Genomic DNA, 19,891 nt, shown 5'->3' with positions numbered 1-19,891 from the left:
TTTAAATGGGTTTAAAATCAACGTTAGTTGATCTTATCATGGTTGGGAATGTCTGCGCAATGTTTGATTTGACCTTTGAAAATCAAAACGAAATCATAAAACAATTCTTCAAAAATATCAATGTCACTACAAGTATCGCAAACTCAGGTTACTGGAAATAGTTCGGTTTTCTATGATTCATACTTCACAGAGACGATTTGTTGGCGTTCACGAGTATCTTTTCAAAGAGATGCCTCAATGCTCATAATATATTCCGAACTGTTTTTTTCACCCGACTCATAATGCTCCCGTGTTCTGCTCCTACACCTAGTGTTTACCCGAATCATACTGTTCCCTTGTTCACCTCATAAACCTAGGACTGTTTACCCGAATCAAATGGTTCCCTCGTTCACCTCATAAACCTAGGACTGTTTACCCGAATCATAATGCTCCCGTATTCAGCTCCTAAACCTATCTTTTCTTGCCCGATTTATGCTGTTCCCGTGCTCAGCTCCTATATCTTATGCTCCGAAGACCAAACGTTTTCAGTTTCTGAATAAATCGCCTTTAACGAACGAAGATATAGTATTGAATCATGGTGACAAAACTTCTAAATCAGAATACCTTAATGATTAATCGTCGTCTTACAGCAGTGTCACGTGATGGGAACGGTCCAGGTAACAGCTGACGACAGAGGTGAGACAATCCGTTAAATTTATACAAAATATTTTGTAAATTCTGTTATTTTGCTCTTGCTTTCTGTCGGTTGGTTAATGCGGCAAGAATGAAGAGTATTCTGTAATACTTAACCATATACAAAATGTGATTTTTTACGCTATTGTTCAAGAGGAAGGTGTTCCAATAACGGATTGTGTGAACAATTGGCAAGGTAAGTACGGGTGGAACTTATCCTTACTGATGGTTGTAAATGTGGATGCTTCCGTTAGAGCGTGACATCCGTACTCTTACAACAAACACACGTGGATGCTTCCGTTAGAGCGTGACATCCGTACTCTTACAACAAACACACGTGGATGCTGCCGTTAGAGCGTGACATCCGTACTCTTACAACAAACACACGTGGATGCTTCCGTTAGAGCGTGACATCCGTACTCTTACAACAAACACACGTGGATGCTGCCGTTAGAGCGTGACATCCGTACTCTTACAACAAACACACGTGGATGCTGCCGTTAGAGCGTGACATCCGTACTCTTACAACAAACACACGTGGATGCTGCCGTTAGAGCGTGACATCCGTACTCTTACAACAAACACACGTGGATGCTGCCGTTAGAGCGTGACATCCGTACTCTTACAACAAACACACGTGGATGCTTCCGTTAGAGCGTGACATCCGTACTCTTACAACAAACACACGTGGATGCTGCCGTTAGAGCGTGACATCCGTACTCTTACAACAAACACACGTGGATGCTTCCGTTAGAGCGTGACATCCGTACTCTTACAACAAACACACGTGGATGCTGCCGTTAGAGCGTGACATCCGTACTCTTACAACAAACACACGTGGATGCTGCCGTTAGAGCGTGACATCCGTACTCTTACAACAAACACACGTGGATGCTGCCGTTAGAGCGTGACATCCGTACTCTTACAACAAACACACGTGGATGCTGCCGTTAGAGCGTGACATCCGTACTCTTACAACAAACACACGTGGATGCTTCCGTTAGAGCGTGACATCCGTACTCTTACAACAAACACACGTGGATGCTTCCGTTAGAGCGTGACATCCGTACTCTTACAACAAACACACGTGGATGCTGCCGTTAGAGCGTGACATCCGTACTCTTACAACAAACACACGTGGATGCTTCCGTTAGAGCGTGACATCCGTACTCTTACAACAAACACACGTGGATGCTGCCGTTAGAGCGTGACATCCGTACTCTTACAACAAACACACGTGGATGCTGCCGTTAGAGCGTGACATCCGTACTCTTACAACAAACACACGTGGATGCTTCCGTTAGAGCGTGACATCCGTACTCTTACAACAAACACACGTGGATGCTTCCGTTAGAGCGTGACATCCGTACTCTTACAACAAACACACGTGGATGCTTCCGTTAGAGCGTGACATCCGTACTCTTACAACAAACACACGTGGATGCTGCCGTTAGAGCGTGACATCCGTACTCTTACAACAAACACACGTGGATGCTTCCGTTAGAGCGTGACATCCGTACTCTTACAACAAACACACGTGGATGCTGCCGTTAGAGCGTGACATCCGTACTCTTACAACAAACACACGTGGATGCTGCCGTTAGAGCGTGACATCCGTACTCTTACAACAAACACACGTGGATGCTGCCGTTAGAGCGTGACATCCGTACTCTTACAACAAACACACGTGGATGCTGCCGTTAGAGCGTGACATCCGTACTCTTACAACAAACACACGTGGATGCTGCCGTTAGAGCGTGACATCCGTACTCTTACAACAAACACACGTGGATGCTGCCGTTAGAGCGTGACATCCGTACTCTTACAACAAACACACGTGGATGCTGCCGTTAGAGCGTGACATCCGTACTCTTACAACAAACACACGTGGATGCTTCCGTTAGAGCGTGACATCCGTACTCTTACAACAAACACACGTGGATGCTGCCGTTAGAGCGTGACATCCGTACTCTTACAACAAACACACGTGGATGCTGCCGTTAGAGCGTGACATCCGTACTCTTACAACAAACACACGTGGATGCTGCCGTTAGAGCGTGACATCCGTACTCTTACAACAAACACACGTGGATGCTGCCGTTAGAGCGTGACATCCGTACTCTTACAACAAACACACGTGGATGCTGCCGTTAGAGCGTGACATCCGTACTCTTACAACAAACACACGTGGATGCTGCCGTTAGAGCGTGACATCCGTACTCTTACAACAAACACACGTGGATGCTGCCGTTAGAGCGTGACATCCGTACTCTTACAACAAACACACGTGGATGCTGCCGTTAGAGCGTGACATCCGTACTCTTACAACAAACACACGTGGATGCTGCCGTTAGAGCGTGACATCCGTACTCTTACAACAAACACACGTGGATGCTGCCGTTAGAGCGTGACATCCGTACTCTTACAACAAACACACGTGGATGCTGCCGTTAGAGCGTGACATCCGTACTCTTACAACAAACACACGTGGATGCTTCCGTTAGAGCGTGACATCCGTACTCTTACAACAAACACACGTGGATGCTGCCGTTAGAGCGTGACATCCGTACTCTTACAACAAACACACGTGGATGCTGCCGTTAGAGCGTGACATCCGTACTCTTACAACAAACACACGTGGATGCTGCCGTTAGAGCGTGACATCCGTACTCTTACAACAAACACACGTGGATGCTGCCGTTAGAGCGTGACATCCGTACTCTTACAACAAACACACGTGGATGCTGCCGTTAGAGCGTGACATCCGTACTCTTACAACAAACACACGTGGATGCTGCCGTTAGAGCGTGACATCCGTACTCTTACAACAAACACACGTGGATGCTGCCGTTAGAGCGTGACATCCGTACTCTTACAACAAACACACGTGGATGCTGCCGTTAGAGCGTGACATCCGTACTCTTACAACAAACACACGTGGATGCTGCCGTTAGAGCGTGACATCCGTACTCTTACAACAAACACACGTGGATGCTGCCGTTAGAGCGTGACATCCGTACTCTTACAACAAACACACGTGGATGCTGCCGTTAGAGCGTGACATCCGTACTCTTACAACAAACACACGTGGATGCTTCCGTTAGAGCGTGACATCCGTACTCTTACAACAAACACACGTGGATGCTGCCGTTAGAGCGTGACATCCGTACTCTTACAACAAACACACGTGGATGCTGCCGTTAGAGCGTGACATCCGTACTCTTACAACAAACACACGTGGATGCTGCCGTTAGAGCGTGACATCCGTACTCTTACAACAAACACACGTGGATGCTGCCGTTAGAGCGTGACATCCGTACTCTTACAACAAACACACGTGGATGCTGCCGTTAGAGCGTGACATCCGTACTCTTACAACAAACACACGTGGATGCTGCCGTTAGAGCGTGACATCCGTACTCTTACAACAAACACACGTGGATGCTGCCGTTAGAGCGTGACATCCGTACTCTTACAACAAACACACGTGGATGCTGCCGTTAGAGCGTGACATCCGTACTCTTACAACAAACACACGTGGATGCTTCCGTTAGAGCGTGACATCCGTACTCTTACAACAAACACACGTGGATGCTGCCGTTAGAGCGTGACATCCGTACTCTTACAACAAACACACGTGGATGCTGCCGTTAGAGCGTGACATCCGTACTCTTACAACAAACACACGTGGATGCTGCCGTTAGAGCGTGACATCCGTACTCTTACAACAAACACACGTGGATGCTGCCGTTAGAGCGTGACATCCGTACTCTTACAACAAACACACGTGGATGCTGCCGTTAGAGCGTGACATCCGTACTCTTACAACAAACACACGTGGATGCTGCCGTTAGAGCGTGACATCCGTACTCTTACAACAAACACACGTGGATGCTGCCGTTAGAGCGTGACATCCGTACTCTTACAACAAACACACGTGGATGCTGCCGTTAGAGCGTGACATCCGTACTCTTACAACAAACACACGTGGATGCTTCCGTTAGAGCGTGACATCCGTACTCTTACAACAAACACACGTGGATGCTGCCGTTAGAGCGTGACATCCGTACTCTTACAACAAACACACGTGGATGCTGCCGTTAGAGCGTGACATCCGTACTCTTACAACAAACACACGTGGATGCTGCCGTTAGAGCGTGACATCCGTACTCTTACAACAAACACACGTGGATGCTTCCGTTAGAGCGTGACATCCGTACTCTTACAACAAACACACGTGGATGCTGCCGTTAGAGCGTGACATCCGTACTCTTACAACAAACACACGTGGATGCTGCCGTTAGAGCGTGACATCCGTACTCTTACAACAAACACACGTGGATGCTGCCGTTAGAGCGTGACATCCGTACTCTTACAACAAACACACGTGGATGCTGCCGTTAGAGCGTGACATCCGTACTCTTACAACAAACACACGTGGATGCTGCCGTTAGAGCGTGACATCCGTACTCTTACAACAAACACACGTGGATGCTGCCGTTAGAGCGTGACATCCGTACTCTTACAACAAACACACGTGGATGCTGCCGTTAGAGCGTGACATCCGTACTCTTACAACAAACACACGTGGATGCTAATCCATACTCTTATAACGAACACACGTGGATGCTAATCCATACTCTTACAACGAACACCTGTGGATGCTAATCCATACTTTTATAACGAACACCTGTGGATGCTAATCTATACTCTTACAACGAACACCTGTGGATGCTAATCCATACTCTTATAACGAACACCTGTCGTTGCTAATCCATACTTTTATAACGAACACCTGTGGATGCTAATCTATACTCTTACAACGAACACCTGTGGATGCTAATCCATACTCATACAACGGACACACGTGGATGCTAATCTATACTCTTATAACGAACACCTGTGGATGCTAATCCATACTCTTACAACGAACACACGTGGATGCTAATCCATACTCTTATAACGAACACCTGTCGTTGCTAATCCATACTCTTATAACGAACACCTGTGGATGCTAATCCATACTCTTACAACGAACACCTGTGGATGCTAATCCATACTCTTACAACGAACACCTGTGGATGCTAATCCATACTCTTACAACGAACACACGTGGATGCTAATCCATACTCTTATAACGAACACGTGTGGATGCTAATCTATACTCTTACCACGAACACCTGTGGATGCTAATCCATACTCTTACAACGAACACCTGTGGATGCTAATCCATACTCTTATAACGAACACCTGTGGATGCTAATCCATACTTTTATAACGAACACCTGTGGATGCTAATCTATACTCTTACAACGAAAACCTGTGGATGCTAATCCATACTCTTATAACGAACACCTGTGGATGCTAATCTATACTCTTACAACGAACACCTGTGGATGCTAGTCCATACTCTTACAACGAACACACGTGGATGCTAATCCATACTCTTACAACGAACACCTTTCGTTGCTAATCCATACTCTTGTAACGAACACCTGTGGATGCTAATGCATACTCTTATAACGAACACCTGTCGTTGCTAATCCATACTTTTATAACGAACACCTGTGGATGCTAATCTATACTCTTACAACGAACACCTTTCGTTGCTAATCCATACTCTTATAACGAACACCTGTGGATGCTAATCTATACTCTTACAACGAACACCTGTCGTTGCTAATCCATACATTGATAACGAACACCTGTGGATGCTAATCTATACTCTTACAACGAAGACCTGTCGTTGCTAATCCATACTCTTATAACGAACACCTGTGGATGCTAATCCATACTCTTATAACGAACACACGTGGATGCTAATCTATACTCTTACAACGAACACCTGTCGTTGCTAATCCATACTCTTATAACGAACACCTGTGGATGCTAATCTATACTCTTACAACGAACACCTGTGGATGCTAATCCATACTCTTATAACGAACACCTGTGGATGCTAATCTATACTCTTACAACGAACACCTGTGGATGCTAATCCATACTCTTATAACGAACACGTGTGGATGCTAATCTATACTCTTACCACGAACACCTGTGGATGCTAATCCATACTCTTATAACGAACACGTGTGGATGCTAATCTATACTCTTACAACGAACACCTGTCGTTGCTCTTCCATACTCTTACAACGAACACCCGTGGATGCTAATCCATACTCTTATAACGGACACGTGTGGATGCTATCGATAGAGCACGGCATCTGTACTCTTACAACGAACGCTTGTTGTCATATCTGTTTTTCTGTGACCTATACAAATATTTATCACTATTTTGCTTGTGTATTGTATTGAATCTCTCTCGGCAGATATCGAGACTGATTATTCTCTAACGCTGACGTTGGCATCGGCAACTGTCGTAGCTATTCCCATGACACGTGGTCGAACGAATGAGACCAGATTGAACGTATACATAGGAGAATGTGATTCACTGGCACATATGCTATTTTACGGCTTTGGACATATGCCTTAAGTTCTTAGTCTTATATCACAATTTCCTTCTGTATAATTTGATAACAGACTTTCCGTCACGTGACGTGTCATTTATTTTCACAATTTTGTGCTTACTTCAGAAAGGATTTCTGGAAAAGTCATTCCCTCGACCCTTCTAAACCAATTACGTCCATAAATGCAAATTTCGTGTCAGGTAAGAACCTTATGTACATACAGAGGTTGGATACTTTTGAAAGTTTGAGAGATTGTGAGTTTTCAAAGATTGAATGCAAACAAACATGTTTGTTTTCCTTTGTGGTTGCTACCCAAGAAGATATATATCAGATCTTCAGTTACCCATGATTTGAGTGAAAATAAAGGATAAACAGCTTTCGACAAAATTACAGAAACATCGAAAACATTTAAAAAGGAAACGGTATGAGATTGACTTAGACTCATACTTAAGTGAAGAGGCGACTAACAGGATCGAGTGGTCAGGCTCGCAGTGGTCAGGTGGTCAGGCTCGCAGTGGTCAGGTAGACACATGTCATCGTACCCCATTTGCGTAGATCAATGCTCATGCTGTTGATCACTGCATTGTTGATAACTGGATCCTCCGCCATATCGCTGGAATATTGTTGAGTGCGGCGTAAAGCTAAACCATGCTTAGGGACAAACAAGATGACGCATGCAGATGAATGTAGGACACATTTTACCTCTTTCCTTTATTTCAGGTAAAGGATAGTTTAATTCCACTCTGTTTTAACGTGGTCTATTGGTTCTGGTGTTCACTCGTTCCGCATGAAAGTCTGTGTTCGGTTTTCAGAATCGAATTTATCAAAGCGTGAAATGGAATTCTAGTGCTCTCTCCGCGATGTAGTTGGGGTGTTGGTAATAGTGGAATGAAACATAACTCACTCACTCACTCTGACTTACATTCTACAGCCTATGTTTCAATAGGATCTGGATTTATATTTTTGCTCAGTTTGACGACTGATAATAAAACATGATAAAACAGAATTCTATATTTTTGCCCATTCTCATACTGTGTTGTGCCCCTGGGCAGGGTACTTCATCCATATTGCAGACAGTCCACCCAGCTGTTAAAACGGGTATCTGAGTCGCGCATAGCGATTAGTTGCATCTTTGAAAGTACAGTGCCGTCAGGGTGATAATGTTACGCCGGAGAGCAGCATCGCGTTATATTGTAGGGCCGAAAATTAGCATTATTATCATTAGCATTATAGTATAGGATATGTATATAGCGGCACATATCCATAGAACTAGTGCTTGCTCAAAGCGCCGGTATCACTGGATGTCAGTCGCAACGTTCCATCGTATTATCAATCTCAACTCCCTGGGGTGTGTACAGCTCTCTCTTTGCAACCAGGCGCACCGAGTGTCTTGTGGCTCTCTCATCGTAACGAAGTACTGGGACACTTTGTCCAAGTTTACTGCTCGTTGCTGTACCCTCAACAGGGTGTTTGCACGAATTCATGTGGCCAACATCTGGTCATTTTCCAACGGATTCATGGCTTCTTTTAACTGCACAGGTCGTGTACAGTACACTAGAGGTTGTGACAACACGGAGAGAGCTTGCACACCAAGTCGACTCCAAGGTTTTTGCACCAAGTCACAGGTGGGCTCGATCCCGACACCTAAACCTCGTTGGATCCCTATCTTGGCACTTAAGCCAGATCGCCCAGCGCGCCCCAGTATTCCCTCGCTTACGACACCCGTGCTTACATATCGGAATATCTCTCGCTCTCGCTCGGGAAACACCAACATTTAATAGGTGGAATGAACCTAGTATGACACGGGCACTCATGTAATATCTAGATGGCACTGAAGCTTTAGACACATCTCGGTTACTGTTTTCTGTTTAGAAATTTGCCTTGTGCGGAATAAAATATGCTTTGATATTGAAAGTCTTCTTCCTTCTTCATAAAGTGAATAGTATTTAATAATTTAGAGTCATGTGGACATGCCTATCGAAATACGTGCCATGTTTTTAACAAAAATGCTGTCGCGACAATCCCTGCCTCCGTGGTGGTGCTGAAGACGTTACATACCCACTCTAATTGTACATAAACACTGTCGTCGCTATACTAAAAACATTTGTAATCAGTCAAAATCATCTGAGGGATGTATAAGTTCACATGTTATGTTCACAGAAACGTCCACATAAATGTACAATTTAAATAAACATGCTGTAATATGATGCATTGTACTTATGCGAAAAACGAGTTTATTATCACTTATAGATGACGTAATATATGTTTAATGGCTCCATGACGTCATTTTATATTTTGGTGACATCATCAAACAAAAATTACGTCACAGATTCAGTGAGAGATTTAGGAAATGTCTGGAGATTAAGCATGCAATGTCTAAAATAATGAAACGCTTAACTTAAATACGTTTAACTCAACAAAAGTAAACATGTCAAACAGGGAGCAACATCCGCAGCATTACTGGCCTTTGTGCTGTACATAGTGAATGGCCTTGTATTGGAGGGAATAACTGAAACTGGGTGTTCTAGAAAGTGTATCATCCAGCTTCAGGTAGCAGGGATTAATCTGTTCATAAACTAATTTTGTTTCAGGTACAGAGTAACCAAATGCCATTTAGTGCAAGATCACTGTTCTGAACACCAGAAATAGCTTCAATGTACCCATGTCGGTCATTCCTACAGCAATACCGCTTTATAACGCTTTACCATTTTGCTCCCCCAACCTTCGTTTCAAGGATCGTAATCGGAGCGATGAATTAATTTTACAACCGTCAGATCCTGAGGTTGAAAACACACATATGTATGATGACCAGGGAGTTGAGATTGATACGATTGATAGTAAGAGATCTATCTATCTATCTATCTATCTATCTATTTATCTATCTATCTATCTATCTATCCCACGCAAATTAACTGCATTTTAACAAGGAAAATTGCCTTACTTTAACTTAAGTTTACTATTTTTGTGATCAGAAATATATGTTATCCCATTACATATTTGAGAAACCCCTAACATGTCTGTGTTTCATTTCAGAGCAGAAAACAACGTGGAATGAGCCATAAAAGTACACAATAAAATGTTTTCAAGAAGGTAAGAGCGTTTTGAAATTATTTTCTTTCAAATTAAATATTTCAAAAATGGAGCAAAGCCATCAATTGCAGAACTGTTCACGCAAACTCAGAACACATCGCCAAACGTGTGCTCGAAGGTCTCATGAACATTTGGTTCTTCAAGATATCTCACACACCGCAAACTTGATCCTCTATCTAGAAAATACTTTTGTGGCATATGAACTAAAAGTGTGCCAGTTGCGGTTCTGCGTACCTGTCATAAATTCAAACAAACCAGAGTTGCTGTTTTTATTTTTTCAAATACCTTTCCTTGAAATAGCTTCCTATGAAAGAAGACAACCGAAGGTTTATGCATTTTTAACGTAATAGCACAACCTGCGTCATATACATCATTGTGGCGTGGCTGAAGTTTTTCTTTGAAGTTCGACATTATTATCGCATATACGACATGGGAAGTTTTATCACAGCATGACAGATAATATGACATTACCGTAGAACGAGTTGTCATTGTAACCCTGCATGGTTAGTTAGGCATGTATATTGTGGTGCCATGACTGCTGAGAAAGGTTATGTACGCGTCCGTTGAAGCCAGCCATTGGTGATAAAATAATATAAACAGGACAAAGATGGTTGTGTATTATCTGAGTGGGATGGGGAGTTGATGTAGCTTTAAGAGCTCGCATTAGATTTGCTGAGACAGAGCCTAGTTTATGATGCAGTCTGTGGTTGTTATTTCAGTATGCTGGCGCGTACGCGATACTGATGTAACGTCAGAATCGACGTCGGTTTTGACGCTGCATCATCTTTCATCATACTTAATTGATGTTGTGTGGTAATTGTAGAGGGTGTGTCAAGTGTTCCTGTGTGTGTGTGTGTGTGTGTGTGTGTGTGTGTGAGAGAGAGAGAGAGAGAGAGACAGAGAGAGATAGAGCTAGAGAGAGAGAGAGAGAGGAAGGGGAGACAGAGAGACGGTGAGGGATGCTGCCCCTGTGTGTTCATGTACGCTTTTTGAATTTTTCTGTTGATAATTTAGCGGTATATTTGGGGTCTAGTTATTCTGTGTGGTTATTCATTTTATTTTTGAGTAGTGTTTTGAGCTTGTAAAAGAAACCAGGGGTTTTGGTTTGTCACCTTGTATCATCGTGCACGACGTCTGTGCACGCTCTTTATGATGTCAACCACATGTTTACCTGGGCTAGTTTCCATTACGCTCAAGCCGTTCTAATTAAATTCAGATATTACTGACTTTAACTTCTCGGACCTGGACAGGTAATATTTCGAGTTCGTCACACATCTAAACGTTATCACAAGTCCGACGAGGCTTGAGGGTCAGCCATATTTTGTTTCAAATGCATTGGATATCGCCTGAGTATAGCGACCAACAGAGCCCATGTACCATCTACGCTTCGTCAGTCTCTCAAATAAGAGCAACGACAACTTCTCCACATCCTTGAGACATAAAAACAGAGTCGAATACACAATTACGACTATGCTATGAGTGTATTGTAATATAATATACACACTGCGACTATGATCAGTGTGTAAGGTACATATGACTGATGAAGTTCATTTTGTTATGATATGTCCAGAAAGCATAATATCTAAATACCTACCGTTTCTTCAACTTAATAACATCTAATTATACAAATGTATGTATAACCTGTATGTTCATCTTGCAGTAAGAATTATACATCATATTTTGCGAACTGCAAGTTGCTACCCGCTGCCTGTATCACATCAGGATATAAACCGGAATCCACATATGAATTGAATATGAGTTTTTTTCAATAACGATTAAATGCTCATGACACCAGGTGTTCGCGAAAGGGTGAGCGTATCTTGCCTCACCGGTTGCAACAGTTATAAACACTAGTTTGAAGGCTAGTCAACTGTTCATCTGAAATATAATCATGGAAACGTGTGTTACGATGAAACTGTACGTTTACGACAGGTCGTAACTTTACGATCTCTTAGCAGTATATACGGATGTCCTAATGACAAATGTTTTAACGTACATTTCTTGCGACGATTGACCTTATTTGGACATCGAATGAACAGTATAATTATCAAGAGGGTCAAAAGTACATGTAATCGTTGCGCATAAATATTTGCCTAAAACAGGTATTTTGTTACGGGAGAATGGTTTGTATTAATATCACCATAACATGGTTCCCGAGCAGGTGAACGGGATTTGAACTAAACGTTCGCGGACACCTTCGGCTAATACCACTGAACATGATAATAACAGAAATGATAATTATAGTCATGATGTTGTCGCTAGCGATTGCTCCTACACACATCTCTCAAAGTGCTAGCAGAGTCTGGATTAAAAAAAAATATCTGTGTCATATAAATGCCGATATAAAATGGGAAATTTCCAATTTCTCCTTCCTCTTGTCAATGCTAGAATGAATATATTGCCAGTGTGTAGTGTACGCATGTTTTAACGACTGTCGCTCGTGAGTACCGGATGCAGGATACGCTGTTAAAAATGAGTTAAAAATGATTAAAATAAATGTCAAAACTGCACAATGATTTTACGGGCTTCCTTGGTGAAATACAATATAATCTCACGACAGTTGTGAGACGAGACAATTTGACAATGTAAACCACGGAAAAGATTCAAGGGAAGAGATCGAAGAATTTCTTTTTTCTGTTTGAGGGATATATGATTAAACGTGCTTATCTGCATGTAGCATCGGTGTTATAATTAAAAAATGGTCAGTGTTTGGTCAGTGGCTAAACTGTGTATCAAGGAGGAGGGTGTTACTCTTTGTAGTTCAGTTCAAACAGAACGTGTTTGTCTTATAAAAGAAAAGTTAGCGAACATGCTTTCATCTTTGAAGCTTTGGTCTTGGGGTTTTCAGTTAAATTTGATTCTGTCGCAGACACGACGTCTGTGTTCTTTCATTAAGTGTCATTGTAGATGAAAATGATTGAGAGGATTTTAAATGACTGCTACGTTGCCACAAACTACTGGCGACAATCATGTGTGGTGGTTCGAGTCTTACAAACCAGTGACTGATATCATAAGCAACAGATACGCCATCGAACAACGATGAAAGACATTCATAAATCATTGTCCATTTTGGCATCTTCATGGCTCTAATAAATATTGGATTCAGGGATGCATTAAAAAAAAGTACAAAATGCAAGTTCCCAATATTTTCATGGCTCTAACTAATATTAGATTCAGTGATGCATTGAAAAAGTACAAAGCCTACGCTCCCTACATTTTCTTCACTCTAATAAATATAGAGTTAGAGCGCTAGCTCGTCATTATGGGTTTGATTAAAAAATGGTTACAGTGTTTGAAACCAGCTCTTCATGATATGGCTGAATTGGTAATGTCAGATTCCCAGTGCTATATTCATGAACATTGCATGATGTATTGCGAAGTCCTTACCGATGTAGAATTATACCGGTGTAAATTATTAACTAGATGTATGTAGCAACTCTCTGTTGAATCACGAAGGTTAGTTGAGCGTAAACGCGATAAGAAACGCTTATCTTTGCTTCACAATATGTATATGTTAATCTACATGTCCACGTAATATGACCGGCGCACGTGCTGTCGGAAGATCTTAACTTGCACGTGCAAACACAATGGGCTGTGTTAAACAGGTAGCATTCAGATTTCCAACTATTGGTTGACACAAAGCAAGAGGAGCGAAGTGCGATCAGACAAGCTGACTGGAAACCTCAGATCGTAAATTATATGTAATGTACATACAATGTTATGTACATGTTTAGCTTGATGATAATAGCATTTTCCTAGTCTGCAAGATGTCGACATGATCAAGGTATCAAAATAATGAAATAAATACAAAAACGAATGCAATCATATGACAGTGATACAGTCATGTATATTATTTATTCATAGGTTGGAACAGTTTTTTTGTAACTACATTTCTTAGAAACTCAGATTTTGTCAGCAGGCTTGCTGGCGAAACAAGAAAAAAACCCATCCTTACCCATGCAAAATAGTCTCCAAACAAAGCCTTAGGTCTTCATCTGGCTTTTCAGAATGTAATATGCGTCATACCTGATCGTTTTCCTTATGGCCAAAGTTTCATTAATGTGCGAATATCTGATTTTCACAGCTTTTTGTAAAAGATTCTTATCGTTATGCGTTTCCCATACACTTTGTGATTTATTTTTTTATTTCTAATGTTCAGTATAACTGTTTATGTTAACAGTTCGTACAATTGCTAAAACATTCATACGTACATTAGTTTACCTATTTGGCTATGTCTTTCTAACTCAGTGTATATGGTGACAGAACGAAATGTTTACAGTGCATAAACCATCAACATACATAATGCAAAATATTTTACTTACCCTGCTCTGTTAAGTCATCATTGGTGGGCTGAAAATACAAAGAAATATTTTAATATTACTGGACAAACCGTAATATGTCATGTTGTGCATATATGATATGATGCGGACATGCCATAATGTCATATTTAACAGATATCTCCAACACGGCAATGCCACATTGCTATGCTATTTCCTTCAAGACATACGAGAGATAATGTCAATGACATATTGCTGTGCTATTTCCCTCAGGACTTATCAGAGGTATTGTCGATGTCATGTTGCTGTGCTATTTCCTTCAAGACTTATCCGGGGTATTGTCGATGTCATATTTCCGTGCTATTTCCTTCTAGACTCATCAGAGATATTAAATATAACTATGACGTACTATAACTGTACTATAACCCTCTTTAGCATATATGACCCGTGAAGGTCCCGGGGTAGAATAGGCCTTCAGCAACCCATGCTTGCCATAAAAGGCGACTATGCTTGTCGTAAGAGTCGGATCGGGTGGTAAGGCTCGCTGACTTGGTTGACACATGTCATCGGTTCCCAACTGCGCAGATCGATGCTCATGTTGTTGATCACTGGATTGTCTGGCCCAGACTCGATCATTTACAGACCGCCTCCATATAGCTGTAATATTGCTGAGTGCAACGTAAAACTAAACTCACTCACTCACTCACTCACTCAGTGACTGACTGACTGACTTTAGCATATATATGTAATCCAGCTGCATAAGGTGAAACAGCACACTACAACCAGGTACAGTATAGTCGTGATATTAAGCCTTTTTGAAACACTATATCCATGAGGCCGTTTATAACACTGAGTTTTCTGTATTAGGTCTATTAACCCATCAAAGATAGCATGTGTCAGTATACTGGACCAAATAGCTCATAGCATAACATTTTCTGTCTGTATGGTTGCATTCTAGAATTATAAGACGTTTTATGTTAGAAAAAGGTTGCTTTTTTGGCGTTGGTGCCAAATTCAAAGAATTCACAGTGTATAGGACTGGGACAATTCACCGATGCACCGATGCACCGATCCATACTACATTTAAGTTTCATACAGCTATTGCTTCGTCGACGTTTTTCCCAAACAGTATTATCTTAAACATGTTAAAGTACTTATCTAGAGAAAAATACGCAAGTATGATAAAATTATTGCTTGTTTATAACAATAGTGCCATTACTATGCACGCATACCTTGAAATAATTCATTATATTCTTAATACTGTGTCATTCTTTCGAAGTGTATGTATCGTATCGTATCGCATGTAGAATATTGCGATATGTATCGTATCGTGACGCAGTGTATCGTCCCAGACCTATCATTGTCTGTGTATTTTTTGTACAACCTGACAACCCAGCTTGGTTGATAGGGACAGTCTAATAATGGGATACAAAAGTGTTTGCAATCCATTCCCATCAGCGCGTAATAATGGGGATGTTAGGTTCGCTATCCGTCCCCAGTGTAGGGAGGAGGCACTGTGTTTTATCACCACAATGGATTTTCAGCCTCTGTGTCACAGGTCTGCAGCACAAAACATCGGTTGCTCTATCTGTAATCTGTTCTGTGAAAATGATTATAAGTTGGACGGGAGTTTGCTATCGTTACGAAAGCCGTCTCCTTTCTCATTCACCATTCAACAAGAGCTGTCGATTGATTTTTCCGAAGTATAATTCGGAATATTTCGGTCATTTCCGCTAAACGTCCGGAAACAACCGAGACATTGTGAATGACGAGGCAGCGATTTGTGTTCCCAGTTTCTTTACCTTCCAATGGATTAAGGGTTAGGGTTGTGCGATTTACGTTCAAGTTTAAACTATTTATAACGACACGTCACACTTTTTAAGAATGTATCTACATAATGTCGAGGCGATATCGTCAGAAGTTCACGGTGAATATGTTGATGTTCAGAGTTTTCGGTTTTAGAGTTATTTGCCCTTGTCATCACGTGACTTGATCAGAGTCATGCCATCGGCTAAATATTGAACCGATAGTGATAAGCGTAACACGATGCACATAGATACACACACACTGTTTCATAGATTTGATAGATAAAGAACTATGTTAAAAAGTCAGAAGTGGTCATGTACATTGGACAGGTACATGTGACGAAAATTCGTGATGTTGTTTTCCCTAGGTGAAGGTCATGTGATAATTCTAAGACATTCATTCAGCCGTTTGTCAACCTGGTCGTGACTGCCTCCCAAGTGTCCCATACCTTGTCATCCCTAGTTATGGCTATCACACGTTACACGCTGAAGCGAGTGCAGAAATAGGGAGAGCGTGTTGGAGTGCGAGTTGACTGGTTTGGGGATATAAGAGTGTGTGAAGGGGGCTGTGAGTAAGAGACTGTGTGAATGAGGTTTTTGGATATGGGCCTTTGTTGTGAAGTGAAGGGGATTATAACTTGGAGAGTGGTAGGAGGGTTTTTTGAAAGGGCCAGGGAGTATGTGAGTGTACGTGTAAGTGACAGTGTTCGGGTTCATAGATCTAAAAGTGATATTGGTTAATAACCAGGAGAAAGATGAAAAGGCCTGGGGCCCCGTTTCACAAAACTCTCGTAAGCCTAAGATCTCGTAACTTTTCTCGTAGCATTTGCACTTCTTATGTTACAGTATGCCAGGTACAAGAGCTACGAGAAAAGTTACGAGATCTTAGGCTTGCGAGAGTTTTGTGAAACGGGCCCCTGGTTGTTACCAGCAATTTATCACAAAGGACAAGAACAGTCACCATCATTATCTATACGTACTTTGCATATATCAGTCGAAACAAGTTTCAGACTCTTTTAATTACAATATGGGTCGTCAGTGCAAAAATTTACCCCAGGAAACAGATTAATTGTAATCGTATGAACAAATCAGATGTTATCGACACGTCTTACCAGTATCTGTCAACCGTATTTTAGCTGTTCCTCGAAATAACACCCTGATCCGAGTTTCGACTCATCCAATATTGTCTCGTCACTGTCTTCTCGGTAGGGTGTGGATTGTGAGTTTGACACAAGAGAATTAGACACACGGGTCTGGATTGTGAGTTTGACACAAGAGAATTAGACACACGGGTCTGGATTGTGAGTTTGACACAAGAGAATTAGACACACGGGAGTTCTAAACTAAAGAATTCATCTGTATATGTTTCATGAATAATTTTTCAGGTTATTTATATCCTTTTTGGCATGGGGGACTGCGAAACAGAAGGTCACAAGTCAAGCACGCTTATCGTGAAATTCGAGATATATGAATGAGGATCTCATATTGACAGTTTGTTGTCCCATCCATTGTGATTCGGCCCCAATAGGTGTTGGGGATAAGGTAAGGTGAAATGGCTCTGGTGGCCTTAGACCTGGGAGTCCGGATAGTCAAACTCGGAATTTCGCCGTAATCTTAGTCGAGGGACTGGATCGTTCCTTACAATTCCGTTTACGGTGTTATAGGATCATGTCCTGTCAGATAGTTGACATGAGCTTGACACAACACATAGCCAGTGTGTCATCATGCTATCAACCACTGGTAACTGGAACCAGTGAACATTCGGGTTACATATTGTCTTCAGTAGCTTATGCTTGTATTCCCCAAGAACATTTGGGGTACAATTTGTCTTCGTACCCTATGAACATCCGGGTTACAACTGGTTTTCAGTGACTCATGCTTGTCGTAAGAGGCGAGAAACAGGATCGGATGGTCAGGCTCGCTGTATTTGGTTGACACATATCACATATCACCAGCTCCCAATTTCGTAGAGCGATGTTCATGCTGTTGATCACAGGATTGTCTGATGCAGACTCGATTATTAACAAATCGTCGCCATATAGCTGAAATATTATTAAGTAAAACTAAAGTCCCTCACTCAGTTTCTGGGATTCTATATTCAGAAATATTTTAGCATAGATGTCTTTTTAGAAAGAAAAATCGAACAAAACAAACAAACAAACACACAAACAAACAATGAGGCTTTGCGTTTGATCTTTCATTTGGTGACAGAGATAGACAATGTATGTGTGAAAACCCTAAGAATGTAGCAAATTTGAAGAATCGAGTATTAGGGATCTGACTGAATCGCTGACTGAATAATGGTTTGTGTTACATTATAGCAAGATTTGCCGTTCATCATGGCTTATATATTTACGCTTAACTTGAAGGCAGTAACAATAAACGCGAGCGATTGACTGTTTTACTACGCTTTTTTTTGCAATTGTCCATCAATATCACGGCGGGGGACACCAGAAATGGGATTCATACATCATACCCATGTTGTGAATCGAACCCGGGTCTCATTCGTCACGAACGAACGCTTTAACCACTAGTCTACCCTACCACCTCAATATTACCAGCAACATTGGGGATCGACTTATTGCTTCCGGACACAGTGGTGAATACTCTGTTATCGTCATGAGACGATCTACCGCATCATTTAAAGGGAGGGGATGCCACCGCCACAGTGACTAAGATCAAAGTGTCTTTGGTTATTGGTATTGAGTGATGATCTCCCGAAGATAACTTGTGCCATGTATTGAACAAGAAGTTCCGGTCAGAAATGCAAACACAAGCCTTGCTGGCATAGGCATGCGGGGTTTACACAACATCTATTGTGTGAGTGAGTGAGTGAGTTTCACTTCGCTTTCGGCATTGTTCCTACAACATCACAACCGGGGCAGAGGAAATCGGCTGCAAATATTGTACCCGTGTGGAGAATCGAACCCTGACCGTGCGTGACGAATGAACATGTTAACCAGTAATCCCATCGTCCCCGGTATTATGTGAGGAGGTGTTTTTGTAAGAGATGCTTCACATGAAGCAGTAGGAAGCAGCTTTTGAATCTCGGTGTTCAGATGCATGATATCACGTAAGATGTTACGTAAGATACCCCGTTGACCGAAGTAATCAGACTAATTCTTAGTCTCTAAACATATATATAGGCTGGATAGAAACAGAAAACTGCATTTAAACGGAAAGGGAACCATACTTGAAGATTCGTAACCCGAATGGGAAGAAGAGCTAGACTTGCTTCATTTAGATCTTTTGTATTTAGACTGATTGAGGAGAAAGGAATATGGTTCAGGGATAATGAGACAGTCTATTGTGATAAAGTAATATGCATGATATAGTTTATTGAAGCTTCAAATATATTGATTACATTAAACGCAATCTGCAGAATTAATGAATGTAAAACACAGAGTTAAAATTATTTTATAAGATAAAGTCTAATATATGATGGTGCTCAGATTTTGTGCAGAGAATGTTCCAGTTGAGAAATACACAAAGAACAACGTATTCGTTTCAAACAGTCCTGTTTATCTTTTCATTCCTCCGACGGGATCTCGCAAAGTCGACTTCCTCGCACGTCTCTGAC

The 19,891-nt window shown here is 41.7% G+C and overlaps 1 protein-coding gene and 1 long non-coding RNA gene across 6 annotated transcripts in view; one reads left to right on the top strand and one right to left on the bottom strand.

The window, feature by feature from the left end:
* The window catches only part of LOC137290439 (uncharacterized), a 155,422-nt gene that overhangs the window by 89,846 nt on the left and 45,685 nt on the right, over window positions 1-19,891 (top strand). For both annotated transcript variants that reach the window (XR_010957216.1, XR_010957215.1), the window contains exon 2: window positions 10,173-10,229. This is a non-coding gene — a long non-coding RNA (uncharacterized lncRNA). The remainder of the gene's footprint in view (window positions 1-10,172; window positions 10,230-19,891) is intronic.
* The window catches only part of LOC137290394 (uncharacterized), a 376,153-nt gene that overhangs the window by 318,027 nt on the left and 38,235 nt on the right, over window positions 1-19,891 (bottom strand). For all 4 annotated transcript variants that reach the window (XR_010957209.1, XR_010957207.1, XR_010957213.1 and 1 more), the window contains exon 2: window positions 14,552-14,579. The gene's annotated coding sequence lies outside the window, so the exon portion shown is untranslated. The remainder of the gene's footprint in view (window positions 1-14,551; window positions 14,580-19,891) is intronic.

This window comes from Haliotis asinina, chromosome 1 (genome assembly GCF_037392515.1).
Source record: "Haliotis asinina isolate JCU_RB_2024 chromosome 1, JCU_Hal_asi_v2, whole genome shotgun sequence".
NCBI classification, from domain to species: Eukaryota; Metazoa; Mollusca; class Gastropoda; order Lepetellida; family Haliotidae; genus Haliotis; species Haliotis asinina.
This window is presented reverse-complemented; position numbering and strand designations above follow the sequence as displayed.